This window comes from Saimiri boliviensis, chromosome 4 (assembly GCF_048565385.1).
Source record: "Saimiri boliviensis isolate mSaiBol1 chromosome 4, mSaiBol1.pri, whole genome shotgun sequence".
NCBI classification, from domain to species: Eukaryota; Metazoa; Chordata; class Mammalia; order Primates; family Cebidae; genus Saimiri; species Saimiri boliviensis.
In genome coordinates, this window is record NC_133452.1 from 146,075,316 (window position 1) to 146,090,335 (window position 15,020).

A 15,020-nucleotide genomic window follows, 5' to 3' on the forward strand; every position below is an offset into this window, starting at 1 on the left:
CCTTATATTTTAATAGATGGTTTGCTTCCTATTACTGATCTTGTTTTGTTCTTTTTTGCTAATATATGTATCTCAAAATGCTTTAAAAAGTCAATATTTATCATATGTAAATAAAACATGAATACATTCTCATTGCAAAAGCTACATCTTATAAATAAGGTTAACCCTTTGAACACCGTCTGCAGTTCCTGTCGTCACGCCAGTGGTGACTACATTTCACTACACTGGTGAATTGTAATAGGGAAAAACAATCTGAATATTGAAGAGAAATGGCCTGACAAATAAAATATGATGTAGTCATAGGATAGATTACTGTATTAGAGTTAAAAGAAGTAATCTAGATCCATATTAACCTGGATTGGTCTCAGAATCATAGTGCTCAGTGAAAATAGCAAGTTGTAGAAAGTTATATACAAATTATATATACATACAAAGCAATACTATGCATTTTCTCTGGCTATATAATGTATGTAAATATATTTTTAAAGGTTCAGAATAATCCATACCAAAGTTTTAACAGTGAGTAGGGGGTACAGATGAGAGACTAGGGGTGCAAATCAGGATTGGGAGAGTGGTCAAAGGGAACTTTAGCTTTATCTATAACATATTAATTTAAAAAAAAAGTTATTCATGTTTCAGTTAATTTAAAATAGACTCATGTTGTGTTTTATAAATCAACAGAATTGAGATACTATTTACATATATTTAATTGCACCCTTTTTAAGTGTATATTTTATTGGGTTTTGACAGATTCATACCTCTGTGCAACCACCATCACAAGATACAAATATTTTCATTGCCCCCAAAATTCCCATGCCCACTTTCCCAATCAGTTCCTCTACCCTTAGCCTAGGTAGCCACAGATCTGCTTTTGGTTACTATTGATTAGATCCATCCTTTCTAGAATTCATGTAAATGGAATACTGCAGTATGTACTCTGCCTTCTTCCACTCTGCAGATTTTTGAGACTGATCCCTGTGTGTCAGTTGACCGTTTTTTTCTGTTGCTGAGTAGTATGTTCTATTGTATGTCGGGTCATTCAGGTGAAACTTCGGCATGAAATGTTAAGCATCTGACATCTAAATAGCAATATCTTGAATATTGGAAACTCAGGTTAAATATTTTGTTTCCAAGTAGAAATGAAATCTTACTATTTCAGTAAGTAGCTGACAATGACAGAAAGATTGATAGGATTTGGTTCAGATTGGCTGTTAGGCTTCAAGTATGGGAAACAGCTCTCAGACTTATAAATTAGAAATCAACAAGTTACTTGCCAATATCTAGTCATATTGCTGTCATTGTACTTAATTTCTAAATATATAAAATCCCCATTTAAAAATGTAAAAGCAAGGACTTCGGAGTGACTGATGAATCATCAAATTGCTGCTTTAATAGATCAAAACCACTGGAATCATCAGGAATTTCATATTGCTTCACATTGTGTGACAATTTGTAATTTTGTTTTAAATTATGATTTCACTGATTTTACTAACTGGAAGAAACAGTAAAATTGGCATATTTAGGTTATTTGTAGAAGAAAGAAAAGTGAAAATTAGGAGTGGATTGGAGAAATTGGGGGGAAATAGAACAATATGGAGAAAGGAAAAGATTGAAAATGTAACCAGAGTTCTTTAAAGCTCACATTTTATAGTATCACTGCTGCAAACTAATAAAATGTGGAATTGGATGCAAAAAGGCATTTGTTTCATCCTTGAATGAATTAATCTTACGTACTTACCTGTTTGTGTTTTGGACCTTTCACTAGATTTGAGCTACTTGAGAGCAGGGTTTATACCTTCATCAGTGTGACCGCTGTGCTTGCAACCTAATAGTTGTTAACTTGTAATTTTAAATTTTGATAAAAGCATTTTCATAGCCCTGTCATATAAGATCTAGTTTTTATATCTAGAGTGATGCTATGAATAATTACTATAGCTGCTGTCCATCTTGCCCATCCATTAAGATACCTTCTCACCAACATTTCTAATCTACTGGCTGGGGTGCAGTGCGGCAGTCCATAGCTCACTGCAGCCTCAAACTCCTAGGCTCAGGTGATCCTCTTGCTCTGGCCTCCCATGTAGCTGGAACTATAGGCGTGGACCACTATACCCTGGCTAATTTTTTTAATTTTTTTAGAGACGGAGTCTTGCTGTGTTGCCTAGGCTGGTCTTGAACTCCTGGGCTCAGATGAGCCTCCTGTCCTCAGCCTCCCAAAATGCTGAGAGCCAGGAGGCACCAAGCGTGAGCGACCACACCTATCTAAAAAGTATATATTTAAAATTTTTTTTTGTAGAGACAGGATCTCACTATGTTCCCCAGCTGGTCTCATGCTCCTGGCCTCAGCCTCCTAAAGTGCTGGGATTACAAGTGAGAGCCACTGTTCTGGTCACTTTGAGATACTGACAAGTAAACCACTGTACAAAGCCCAGGGTACTGGTTATATTCAGTAAGAAACAACTCAGCACTCAGAATTTTAAATTATATTAATGATCTTCAAGTATTTGCCACTTTTGAGTACAGCTGATTGGATAATCTCAAACCCTTTAGTGAAAAGTCATTGTCAAATGGTAAATTTGAGATAAAATATTTTAAACACATTGAAAAATATTTTCTAATTACCTATGTACACTATAGTACAGACATATTAATTCTCTAAACATGTTCATAGGTCTTCCCCCTGTCGTCTGAGGAGATTTTCTGTTTCTTTTTAGTGAGTTCATGAATGTCTAAGGGTTCTGGTGTAAAGCATTGTTGCATTCTGAGTATATAAAAAAAAACCACTTATATTTGCTTGGGTGTGTTTACAAGTCAGTTTCCCTTTATGTAGCTTGCTTTTTCATTTGCTGTAATTGATTCTGCAGGTGTGTTGTTTATTAAACTAATGCTCTTTTAAACCACACTTATTACATTAGTGATTGTGCTTCCTGCTGTGGTCACAGATTTGGGAGTTTTTGGTGTTATAGGAAGTGTTCATAGTTTTTGGATATTTGGACTGGGACCGGTAATTTCTAGAGCTCCTTTTCAGGAAAGTAAAAATAAGATTTATCAGATGTAAGGGACTCTGAGCTGGATTCACAATAAGCCAAGTCACTTTCCCATTCTAAAAACAGGTAAGTCCACCTAAGAAAAAAGAGGCTGCCTTAAAATAGAATATAAATTTCTAAACTTGTTTGTAATTCTTTGTTTTAGTATTATAAAGCAGGAGGCACTTCCAGTTTACAATGTTGCTGCATACACCATTGGGAGACTGGTAAATGAAGAAAGGCTGCAGGCTCCAGGGAGTCCTGCCTTAGGAGTTTCACATCTTGTGGCACCAATTAAGGGATCTGAGTTTAAGTTGCTGGTGTACTCTTTATAAGGCTAATTTCCCATACATTCCTTTCTATCAATAACTCTTTCAACCAACTGCCAATCAGAAAATCTTTACGTCTGCCTATGACCCAGAAGCCCCTGCTTTGAGTTGTCCCGCCTTTCTGGACAAAACCAATGTACATCTTAAGGTTTGTTGATTGATGTCTCGTGTCTCCCTAAGATGTTCAAAACGAAGCTGTGCCACAACCACCTTGAGCACATGTTGTCAGGCCCTCTTGAGGTTGTGTGACTGGTAGGTACATCCTTAATCCCAACAGGATAAGCTCAATTGGTTGAGACTTGTCTCAGATATTTTTTTGTTCACAGTTGCTTGCTTAATGATTTTATTGTTGAATTTGTGTCTCGTATCTGAAGCCCAATGGGACAAAGAAGGCTTGGCTCCCATGTGGTGCTGCTTCCCTTCTCCTTCCACCACCTGCCTCCCTGGAAGGGGTTCTTAGCCCCAGCCTGGTGGGAGCTTGGAAGGGGATGAAGGAAGTTGGGGGCATTCACAGCTGCGACTCCTGTGAGGCTCAACACTTCCCTGATTGGTATTCTGGTACATTAGATAGAAGTATAGCGTTAGGTAGAAATAAAAACCACCATGGCACGTCAAGAGAGAATCATGGAAGAAACGAATAACCTTTTTTACTCTGTGTCTTGGACAAGGGGCCTGGATTTTCATTTTGTGCAGAGCCCTGCCAATTATGTAGCTTAGCTGTCTCTTCCCATGCCTGTGGTTTTACTGAAGAACTGTACAGAGCTGTTTGCCCTCATTAGGGGATGTCAGCATATAAAAAGAAAGATTAATTGCACTTGTCTTTGCTTTTTTGTTTTCACTCCCAGTATCAGCATTTTAAAATAATCATTCTTTTGATATACTAACATTCTTCAATGTTTATTTGGCAATGAAACAAGCCGTTAGTTTTGGAATTAAAGGCTAACATGTCAAAAGTCACAAATTTCCCTTTTGGTGCAGAGTTTGGCCATAATACATATACTCACTAAGTGCTTTTTTAAATGGTCTTTCTATTAAGGAGGGTCAAATATACAAGTTCACTATTTTTAGGAAAAAACAAATGGAAATAAAGGTAAGTCAGTTTTGATTAAAAGAATAATGTATGAACTTGAGGCTGGGCGCAGTGGCTCACACCTGTAATCCCAGCACTTTGAGAGGCCAAGGTGGGTGGATTACCTGAGGTCAGGAGTTTGAGACCAGCCTGGCCAACACCGTGAAGCCCTGTCTGTACTTAAAAAAATATAAAAATCAGCTGGGGGTGGTGGCGCACGCCTATAATCCCAGCTACTCGGAAGGCTGAGGCAGGAGAACTGCTTGAACCTGGGAGGCAGAGAATACAGTGAGCTGAGATTGCACCACTGCACTCCAGCCTGGGCGACAGAGCGAGACTCCAGCTCAAAAAAAAAAAAAAAAAAAAGAAAAAAATTATTCATTCCTTAAGATATCAAGTAGTACATAATGAGTAGAGGGGATTTCTACTGGTGAAAGACCTGGATAAATAAACATAGTATGACTGCTTTTCAAAAGCATATCAGGTTTACATGAGTTAATTTTAAAAATTACTTTTATATTGGGTTTTACTTTCAGACTTTTTCTTTTTCATTGGCTTTCCAGGGAAGAAGGCAATGATTCATGGGAATTTTTGGTTATTCCTGATTATTAGGTAATTGGGCAGTATTTTTTCTTTTTCTTTTTTTGATGTATATATTTTAATTTATTCAATCAACTAAGCAATGCCCCGTTTTACAGATGAGGAAGAGAAAGCTTAGAGAAGGCAAGTGCCCTGCCCAGGGTCCCAGGTAGCAAGGCGGGTAGAAAGATGTGGAGGCAGGTAGTCAAGGCCATCACTCGGCCTGTACAGGACTGATTTGAGGGCTGCCAGGATGGCTTCCGTAAATGCCCAAGGTGTGTAGAATTGACTTTCTATTTCCCAAAGTTTCAGTCGTAAGATGAATACATTCTGGTGATTTAAAGTATAGCATGGTGACTGTAGTTAATAATAATGTATTATAGACACTTGAAATTTGCTGAGAGAGTAGGTCTTAAGTATTACCAACACACACACGAACCAAGTGAGTTGATGGATGCATTAATTAGCTTGATTGTAGCACTCATTTCACAATGTATCTGTGTACAAAAACATCAAGTTATACACCTTAAATACATACAGCTTTTGTTGATCATACCTCAATAAGCTTGGAAAAATAACAAGTCTGTGTATGAATGGTTGACTGTCAAAGCATGCAGTGTCCCTGGTGATGTTCCAAACCCTGGAATGATACAAAAGAGCCAGAAAACCTTGTATGTGCCCTAAGGAGGCTGAGACTGTTGACAGGTTACACAGATACCAGGCCAGGGAACTTAGAACGTGGCTGAGCCCTGTCTGTATGATTCCTCAAGATGCCATTCTTGCACAGGTTGTATTATGCCACATGAGTAATTATTTGTGCAAACGACCTCCTTTGCAGTGAGCTGAGACCACACCATTGCACTCCAGTGTGGGTGACAGAGCAAGACTCTGTCTCAAAAAAAAGAAAAGAAAAAGAAAAAAAGGAAGTTTTTACAATGTTATGTACATATACAGATTTAATACAGTTTTGAATGGGGTTATGGTCTACATATCATTTTTAGTCCACTATTAAACTTACTATTGTACTAGGTACACGATTCTATGTCATTAGGTAATCTTCAATGGCATCATTAAAAATGGTGAGTCACTGTATCAATATTTAACCGTGAAACACGCTAGTCTTGTACACTGATTTGTGAATCTCTCAGGCTGTTTACAAAAACACATCCAAGGGATGCCAGAGAGAAGGTGCTGGGCTCTCATGGCCCCACGAGACTCGTAGACCAAGGAATGAATGAGTGGATTTAAAGTAGATTCTCGATGACGATGTCCATCATAATGTGCTCACAGTAAGAGTCAATGCTGATTGAGTGATGACCATGTCAGGCTCTGTTCTGAGTGCTTTGCACATGTTGACTTGTGAGGAAGATGCTATTATTCTCATCTTTATTTTACAGACGAGGAAGCTTGGGCACCAGGCATTTAGTAATTCTGTTTGAGGCACTTTTCTAATCAGTCCCTCTATTGATCTAAAATGAAGTTACTGGGTTATAAGGACCATGGGATTCCCATATGTACTGATAGAAGCATTTCTTAGAGACAATGGGCTTTAGCCCGTCGAATTTAGCCAAGTGAATTACAATCACTTCCTCCAATCTCCAGACGTCCTGGAGTTGTGACAGGTGGGCCGACAAAGCACAGCCAATCTCTGGATGAATCTTACAAGGAGAGAGCAAAAAGCCTTGTACCTCTAATTAGAGGGAACCACAGAACAAAACAAGCACCAGGGAATACTGGATCATGGGGGCTCCTGGGGAACCCATTGGCTGTGAGATGACTGAAGGTGGTACCTCAATTCCTCATCTGCCAGTCAAGCATCCTTTGAAGCAGGATCACCTACTTTAAAAACACGTTTTCAAGAAATCTCCTAAGACTCTGCTGTCCCACCTAAAGAGGTGTACCAAATGTGGCTGATAAAGCAGTCATTAAATCAACCATGAATGTGATCCAGCCATGATGGCTTGTACCTGTAATCCCAGCTACTCAGGAGGCTGAGGCAGTAGGATGGCTTGAGGCTAGGAATTTGAGACCAGCTTAGGGCAACAAGGCAGACATCATCTCTTCAAAAAAAAAAAAAAAAAAAAAAAAAGTGATCATTGGTGATTTTTGCAATACTGGGAGGTTGGTCAGTCTTTGGCATCATTTAAGAGCAGGCAAGTGAGTGCAAAGCTTCAGAAACTTGAGCCCTTCAGAGCCTGCTCTCTTCTCATCTCCCTTAGCTCAGCACTTCCATCGTTGCTACCCCACAAATGTGCATGCGACAAAGGCAACAGAAAGGCAGCTGAGTTTCACCTGTGGGGAGACAAACCTTCAAACATTTTTAGTTTGATAGAAGATTTTTCCAATGTGAAAGGTGGTCTTGGAGACACAGTACATGCTCGGATTTCATCCTAGAGACATTAAAATCAAGATAGAAAAATCAATGAGCCTTCCAGTTCAGCAAAGATGATAACATTGATTTCATGCCTAGAGAAACTGAATGATCAGGTTGTAAATGCATGGTTTCTTTTGTGTTTCTCAAAAAGACCAAGTGTCTCAGAAGAGAACTTTTTATTGCATTTTACGAGCCTTTAACACTAAAAGGAGCTAAAATGGAACTCCATCATTAGAACACTGTGTAACCAGATGGAACAAGTCAGCTCTCACAGTGTTTTGCACTCTCATTGCGAGACTCATCCTAGGATGGGCTGTGCTATGCTGGCTGCAGATACTGTTCAGGGAGCTCCTTTACTAGGGTTTGACTCCCGTGGCCCATTGTATTGCACTCGTATGGGAGAAATAACCAGTTCATATGTCAGGGTGAAAGAGTAGACCAGAAAGTGGCAGGCAAAAAGAGGCGATGGGTAAGAGCGGCATTTGTAATAATAATGTGTCTATTTTTCACATCAGATGGGTAATTTGCAGATGCGGTAACAAGATTGGAGGGAGGCACATCTCACAAATGCATGCTGAGAACCCAATCATCTTGTGTATGAACTACAAAAGGATCATTTATTATTTATCAAGCTCCGAGGACATCATTTTAAATAACAACCCCTCCCCCCAACAAAGCATGGTTTTCCTGAATGGGATCTACAAGGCCAGGCGTGGTGGCTCATGCCTGTAATCCCAGCACTTTGGGAGGCCAAGGCAGAAGGATCACGAGGTCAGGAGTTCAAGATCAGCCTGGCCAACATGGTGAAACCCTGTCTCTACTAAAAATACAGAAGTTAGCTGGGCATGGTGGTGTGTGTCCGTAATCCCAGCTACTCAGAAGGCTGAGGCAGGAGAATTGCTTGAATGGGGACCCGGGAGGTTGAGGTTGCAGTGAGCTGAGATCACGCCATTATACTCCAGCCTGGGCTACAGAGTGAGACTCGCCTCAAAAAAAAAAAAAAAAAAAAAAAGGAAGGGATCTATAGGCCTGCCTCCACCTCCCCTTGAGCACTCCTGACTTAGCATTTTCTTTTGGCTCAGGGCCACATTCATATGTGCAGGTGAATGTTCTCCGTTCTCCTGGAACACATGGTTAAGCACATATTGGAATTGACAATATAACGTGAAATTGGCTTTTTTTAAAGGAAAAATACTGTGATTCGGAAGCAGCAAATGTAGTTGAGCAGCTCTACTCTACCTGGCAAATCACTCTATAAGTGAACAGTCAGAGGATGTGTGGTAGGTATTGTGTTCAGGTTGACATGGAAACAGTGGTCTATGCAGTCAGGGTAATTTAAAATCAAGGTCAGAATTTGAGACTGCTATTCAGCGACAATGCCTGTATTAGTCTGTTTTCATGTTGCTGATAAAGACATACCCAAGACTGGGGAATCTACAAAAGAAAAAGGTTTAATGAACTTACAAGTCCACATGACTGAGGAGTTCTCACAATCATGGCGGAAGGCAAGGAGGAGCAGGTCACGTCTTACATGCATGGCAGCAGGCAAAGAGAGCTTGTGCAGGGAAAGTCCTCTGTATAAAACTGTCAGGTCTTATAAGACTTATTCACTATCCTGAGAATAGCACAGGAAAGACTTGCCTCTGTAATTCAGTTACCTCCTACTGGGTCCCTTCCACAACAAGTGGGAATTCAAGATGAGATTTGGGTGGGGACATAGCCAGATCATATTAGTGCCCAAGCCTACTTAAGAAGAGATTCCAAACATCTTTACACAGGAGAAACACTTCGAGAAATGCATTTCTCTTCTCTTATTAGTTTTACCAATTTTGTCATTAAATTCATGAAAACTACCCCTCCTTCCCATACGATCTTAGTTAATACACTATACTAGAGATGAAAAAAAAAATACATTATCTTAGTAGCTGGCATCAGAATTCTCTCAGAAGTTTCCTCTGAGCTCCCATAGCCCTTGGCTTAAACTTTTTTTTTTTAAATTTAAAAAATTTGATAAAATACACACAACAGAAACCAGTTTTAGGTGTACAGTTCAGTGGCATTAAATACATCATACTCCAGTGCAATCATCACAACTATCCATCCACTGGGAATTTTTTATCTTCCCAAACTGAGACCCAATACCCATTCAACACTAACTCCCTGCTCACTCCTCCTGCTGGCTCCCCCACCCCTGGCAACCTGCAATCTACTTCCTTTTCTCTGAATCTGACTACTCTGGGTACCTCCTATAAATGGAATAATATAATATTTGTCCTTTCAGGCCTGGCTTATTTGACTGGGCATAATGTTCTTAAGGTTAATCCATGTTGTAGTGTGGGTCAGAATTGCTTTCCTTTGTAAGGCTTGAATCATCTTCCATTGTATGGACGGACCACATTTTGGCCTATACTTTTGACCTGGCACTCACCAGCTACTGTCGCTTCAGGCCTCAAGCTGGCTGGGATCAAAGGCATATAAAGGTTTCACACTTTGAATCCAATCACCTTGATTTGTAGCAGAGTATCAGGCATATCACAAATACATTTTACTCAAATAGTATTGGCTGTTAATGCCAACTACACACACACACACACACACACACACACACACACACACCCATCCACCCAAAGTGGGGAGGGTGGGCATAACTGACTATGATACTATGAATGAGAAGGAATAACCTGGTCCTAGAAGTAGATTAACTACTTGATTGACTGACTGACTGACAAACTCATTCATTCACCCCAAGAAATACTTTATATACATACATCTATCAAGTGTCAGGCATTTTGCTAGTGACTGAGGCCACAATGCAGATACAGTCTTTGCCTTCATCGAGTTTTCAACGAATGGGGGGAAATTTTAAAATATTATTCCCCAAATAAATATATAATCACAAGAGATGGTAAGATCCAGGAAGGAAATTTATAGATAAGACTGTTTTTTTTTTTTTTTTTTTTTTTTGAGACGGAGTTTCGCTCTTGTTACCCAGGCTGGAGTGCAATGGCGCGATCTCGGCTCACTGCAACCTCCGCCTCCTGGGTTCAGGCAATTCTCCTGCCTCAGCCTCCTGAGTAGCTGGGATTACAGGCACGCACCACCATGCCCAGCTATTTTTTTTGTATTTTTAGTAGAGACGGGGTTTCACCATGTTGACCAAGATGGTCTCGATCTCTTGACCTTGTGATCCACCCGCCTCGGCCTCCCAAAGTGCTGGGATTACAGGCTTGAGCCACCGGATAAGACTGTTTTATGTGTTACTGTAGAAATCCTTTTTAAGCTTTATTATTTTTTTCTTCCTTTCTTTTTCTCTCTTTCTTTGGCTATTTCTTTCTCTCCTTCCTTCCTTCACTCCCTCCCTCCTTCCTTCCTTCCTTCCCTCTTTCCCTCTTTCCTTCCTCCCTTCCCTTCCTTTCTCTTCCCCTCCCTTCCCTCCTTCCCTCCCTCCGTCCCTTCCTTTCTTCCTTCCATGACACAGGGTGTTACTCTGTCACCCAGGCTAAAGTGCACTGGAGCAATCATGGCTCACTGCAGCCTCGAGCTTTCAGGCTCAAGTGATCCTCCCATGTCAGCGTCCTGAGTAGATAGGACCACAGGCATACCCCGCTATGCCAGACTAAGTTTTTAATTTTTTGTAGAGATGAGGGTCTTATAGTATTGCTTAGTCTGGTCTGGAATTCCTGCCCTTAAGCCATCCTCCCACCTCGGCCTCCTGAAGTGTTGCGATTACAGGGGTAGTGAGTCAACTTGTCTGGCCATATACTTCTTTTAATAAAAATTTTTAATATAAAGAAAACATATTCATTGGGTCCCTGACTTCTGATTAAAATCAACAAAGGGAAGTCCAATCTCAAAACCTTCCTCTCCCCAAAACCTAACAGTGTGAACAACCAAAGAAGAGTCAGCAAATACCCATCAGCAGCAATAAGGCGAAGCAAAGGGCTGGTTTACAATTACAGGCAAGAAAGGAAAATCCAGACAGCTGAGCAGCATCTAGTTTCCAGCAGCTCCTAACTCCACCCTCCACAGAAACACCACCTGGGAGAAATGAGTCAATGAAATCCCAGCAAATTGCACAAATGACTTCCAAACTGCAGAGAGGCAGAAGAGAGAGGGGCTGCTGAGGAAGGAGGTGTACCTAAAACGGGCGCCCCAGGAGGCTGCGACGCACGACCGACCGCGGAGGAGAGGGCTGAGCTGCGCGGGATGCTGCCATTTAAAGATCAAGTGTGGAATTAGGGCTAGCAACGAGGAGGGACCAGAGACAAACGAGAAAAGCCAGGTGATGTCTCAGAGCCAAGAGAAGAGGGTGCATCGCGAAGAAGAATCCATCTGCTGTGACTAGAACTGCCGACTGATTCCACGCTATGAGGATCTAATACTGTCACTGGATCTGGCATATGGAAGGTGAGGAGTCCCAGGCCATGAGAATTTGAATGGAGTCAGATAGGCCAGCTCGTGGCATGCAGGCCCCTTGAAAGCCACTTTGACCAGTGGGGTTTCATTGCCATCAATCCACAAATGCTTGGTGGAGGTATCTCGTGACTGCCCACTGAGGCGTTATGGCAAGCACAGGTGATAGTCATTGCCCTGAACGTGCGGATGACTGGCCACCTGCAATACACTAGCACCTGCATCATATATACCCTTGCAGTTTCTTCTCGAAACGCTTTCTCAGCGTCTCCACCCAAGTCTACCTTCTAGTCTCTCTGTTGCATGAGAAGTCTGACGATCTAAGATCAAAAGGACGTGTCTACAGAGGGGAAGAGCCGGAAGCCCACCCCAGGTCGCTGTTTCTGCCAGAGATGACTCTTCTCTCTAGGAGTGGCTTCATTTGGTCTTCACATTCTCCTCTCAGCTTCAACCAGCCCGAGCCTGTGAACTCTGTTACTCTGGGTGAGTAATTTGAAGGGCACTCAGGGAACTAAAGGGTCTTCCGAAAGGTATGGTCATCGCTGGCAGGTAGAATAAGAGTTCACAGTTAATCCTGTTCCATTTGGTATCAATATTTCTAGTAGTTGTATGTGTTCATTTTGTCAGCTTTCAAAAACATTACATTAATATTTTTAGCCATGTTACAAACATATTGGTAGGATACTTTGTGTAGTGTTCATTTATGTTTCCAGGTTACTTGGCTGGAAAAGGGAGTCATCTCCAAGGCCGCCTTTTCCCTGTTTTTTTTTTTTTTTTTTTTTTTTTTTTTTTTTGAGGCAGAGTCTTGCTCTGTCGCCCAGGCTGGCGTGCAGTGGTGTGATTTTGGCTCACTGCAGCCTCTGTCTTCCAGGTTCAAGCGATTCTTGGGCCTCAGTCTCCGAAGCAGCTGGGATTACAGGCATGAGCCACCATGCCAAGCTGATTTTTGTAATTTTAGTAGAGATTGGGGGTCTCACCATGTTGGCCAGGTTGGTCTCAAACTCCTGACCTCAGGTGATCCACCCACCTCTGCCTCCCAAAGTGCTGGGATTACCGGCATGAGCCACCTCGCCCCGCCTCCCTGGTTTTTATTTACACACGCTTTGGGAACTGTATCCTGCACTCAGGGTGGCAAACAAAGCCTCAGAAGGGATCAGGTTGCAGGTCCCCAGCCTTACCTAGCATTCCTGTGCCCCAGGAATCTCACTGGAGTGTCAGGGATGCTGGATATTTGGAACTACAGAGACCAACAGGAGCCTGTTGTAATCAGTCCCTTAAGATGGGCAGAAACACCTTAGCGACTCTAGCACAGATGAGTGACCTAAGCACTGGATGACTGAGAGCCCAGATGGGCCAGTGACCGTCCACTGCAGGACCCGTTTCTTTGTTTTGGCCCCTGGCACCATCCCACTTCTCTGGAGATAAGAAGAGAACTAAAAATGGCTGAGATGGTTTCTCTCCAGCCCGGGGAAGGTGGGCACCTAGCCAAAATTACTTTGATTTAAATAATGTTTTTAAAATGCATTTTTTTCTGGTGCACTTGAGTATGAGGTCAGAGAATAGTCATATTTGTCCCACATTATGTTAATTTGAAGAAGCTAAAGTGTGATCAACTCCTAAGTTAAAGTCAAAATGATTTATCTTTAATATTTTTGATTTGTGTTCATGGAAAAGAACAACACATAGATGTGGAAGCCGCATCGAATCCCTAGCTGCTTTTCCTCCTTTACGCCCTTTTCCTGTAGATTTTAAACAACTGCAAAACATGTTTTGGCTTCTTTCCCTACTTTCTCCTGTTGTAAGTTAAAAATCATACATAGCCGCTTTGGAAAACAGTTTGGCAGGTTCTTATAACGTTAAAAACACAATTACCATGTGATCCAGCATTCTCATTCCTGGCTATTTACCCAAAAGAAATGAAAACATATGTCCACACAGAGGCCATTACTTGGATATTCACAGCGACTTTATTCATAATAGACAGAAACTGGAAAAAAATCCAAAAGTCCAATTGGTAAATGGAACCCAAATTTGATTTATCCATACAAAGGAACAGGACGCAGCAAACTGAAGGAAGGAATTGTTGATACACGTAACCATATGGATCACTCTCCAAAATGCAATGCTAAGTGAAAGAAGCTAGATGTGAAAGACGGCCGACTGTATGATTCCACTTATATGAAATTCTTTAAAAAGCAAAACGACAGTGATAGAAAGCAGAGTGGTTGCCAGGGCCTTGGGGGAGGGGATTGGCGGCAGAGGGGTCCAAGGGAACTTTTTTGGCTGCTGGAATATTCCATATTATGATGATAGTAGTGATGGCAGCAGGACTGCATGCATTTGACAGAACTCATCAAATTGTTTGCTTAAGATGGGTGAATGTTATTGTCCATAAGTTATACCTCAAAAGAGCTGACAAAAATCATTAAGGGAAGAATAAAGACGATGGTCATAAAGGAATTAACTGACTAGTGCCTGAAGGTTTGATAGACCTGTGGGACTCCCTAGATTGTGAATGTTAATGTTTCTTTAAATTTTTTTTTTTTTTTTTTTTTTGAGATGGAGTGTCGCTCTGTTGCCATGTTGGAGTGCAGTGGCGCGATCTCGGCTCACTGCAACCTCTGACTACCTGGTTCAAGCAATTCTCCTGCCTCAGCCTCCTGGGTAGCTGGGAATACAGGCATGTGCTACCATGTCCAGCTAATTTTTGTATTTTAGTAGAGACGGGGTTTCACCATGTTGGCCAGGATGGTCTTGATCTCCTGACCTCATGATTCACCTGCCTCAGCCTCCCAAAGTGCTGTGATTACAGGCGTGAGCCACCGTGCCCAGCCTCTTTAATATTTTTGACTTGTGTATTGCATATTCCCACCCTCCACCCACCCAAACCCCAGTGCTCCAGTCTGAAGGGACCCTCTTCATCTTCTCCAGCACCCCTAGGTTTAGCATTTATAACTGGTTACTGGCCCCAAGTGCAGCATGAGCTGACATTGACCCTGCCCCCCTGCCCTCACCTCATCCTCTGTGGTAGGCAAGCTTTCCTTTCACCTCTTTCCTTCACTCTCACAGCTTTACTGCTGATCATGGGCAATCTTTGTCACTCTGTATTAGGCAGGGTTCTCCAGAGAAACAGGCCAAATGATCTATCCATTTACCTACCTAGCTTTTCCCATATATATATATATATATATATATATATATATATATATATATATATTCTTATCTATCTATCC

General features: G+C 41.5%; 1 non-coding gene across 1 annotated transcript; it reads right to left on the bottom strand.

Annotated features, from left to right (window-relative positions):
- Positions 1–7,883: 7,883 nt before the first annotated feature.
- LOC120361203 (small nucleolar RNA U13) lies at positions 7,884–7,988 on the bottom strand. The gene has a single exon (XR_005577545.1). It is a non-coding gene; the product is annotated as a small nucleolar RNA U13 (small nucleolar RNA).
- Positions 7,989–15,020: the final 7,032 nt, after the last annotated feature.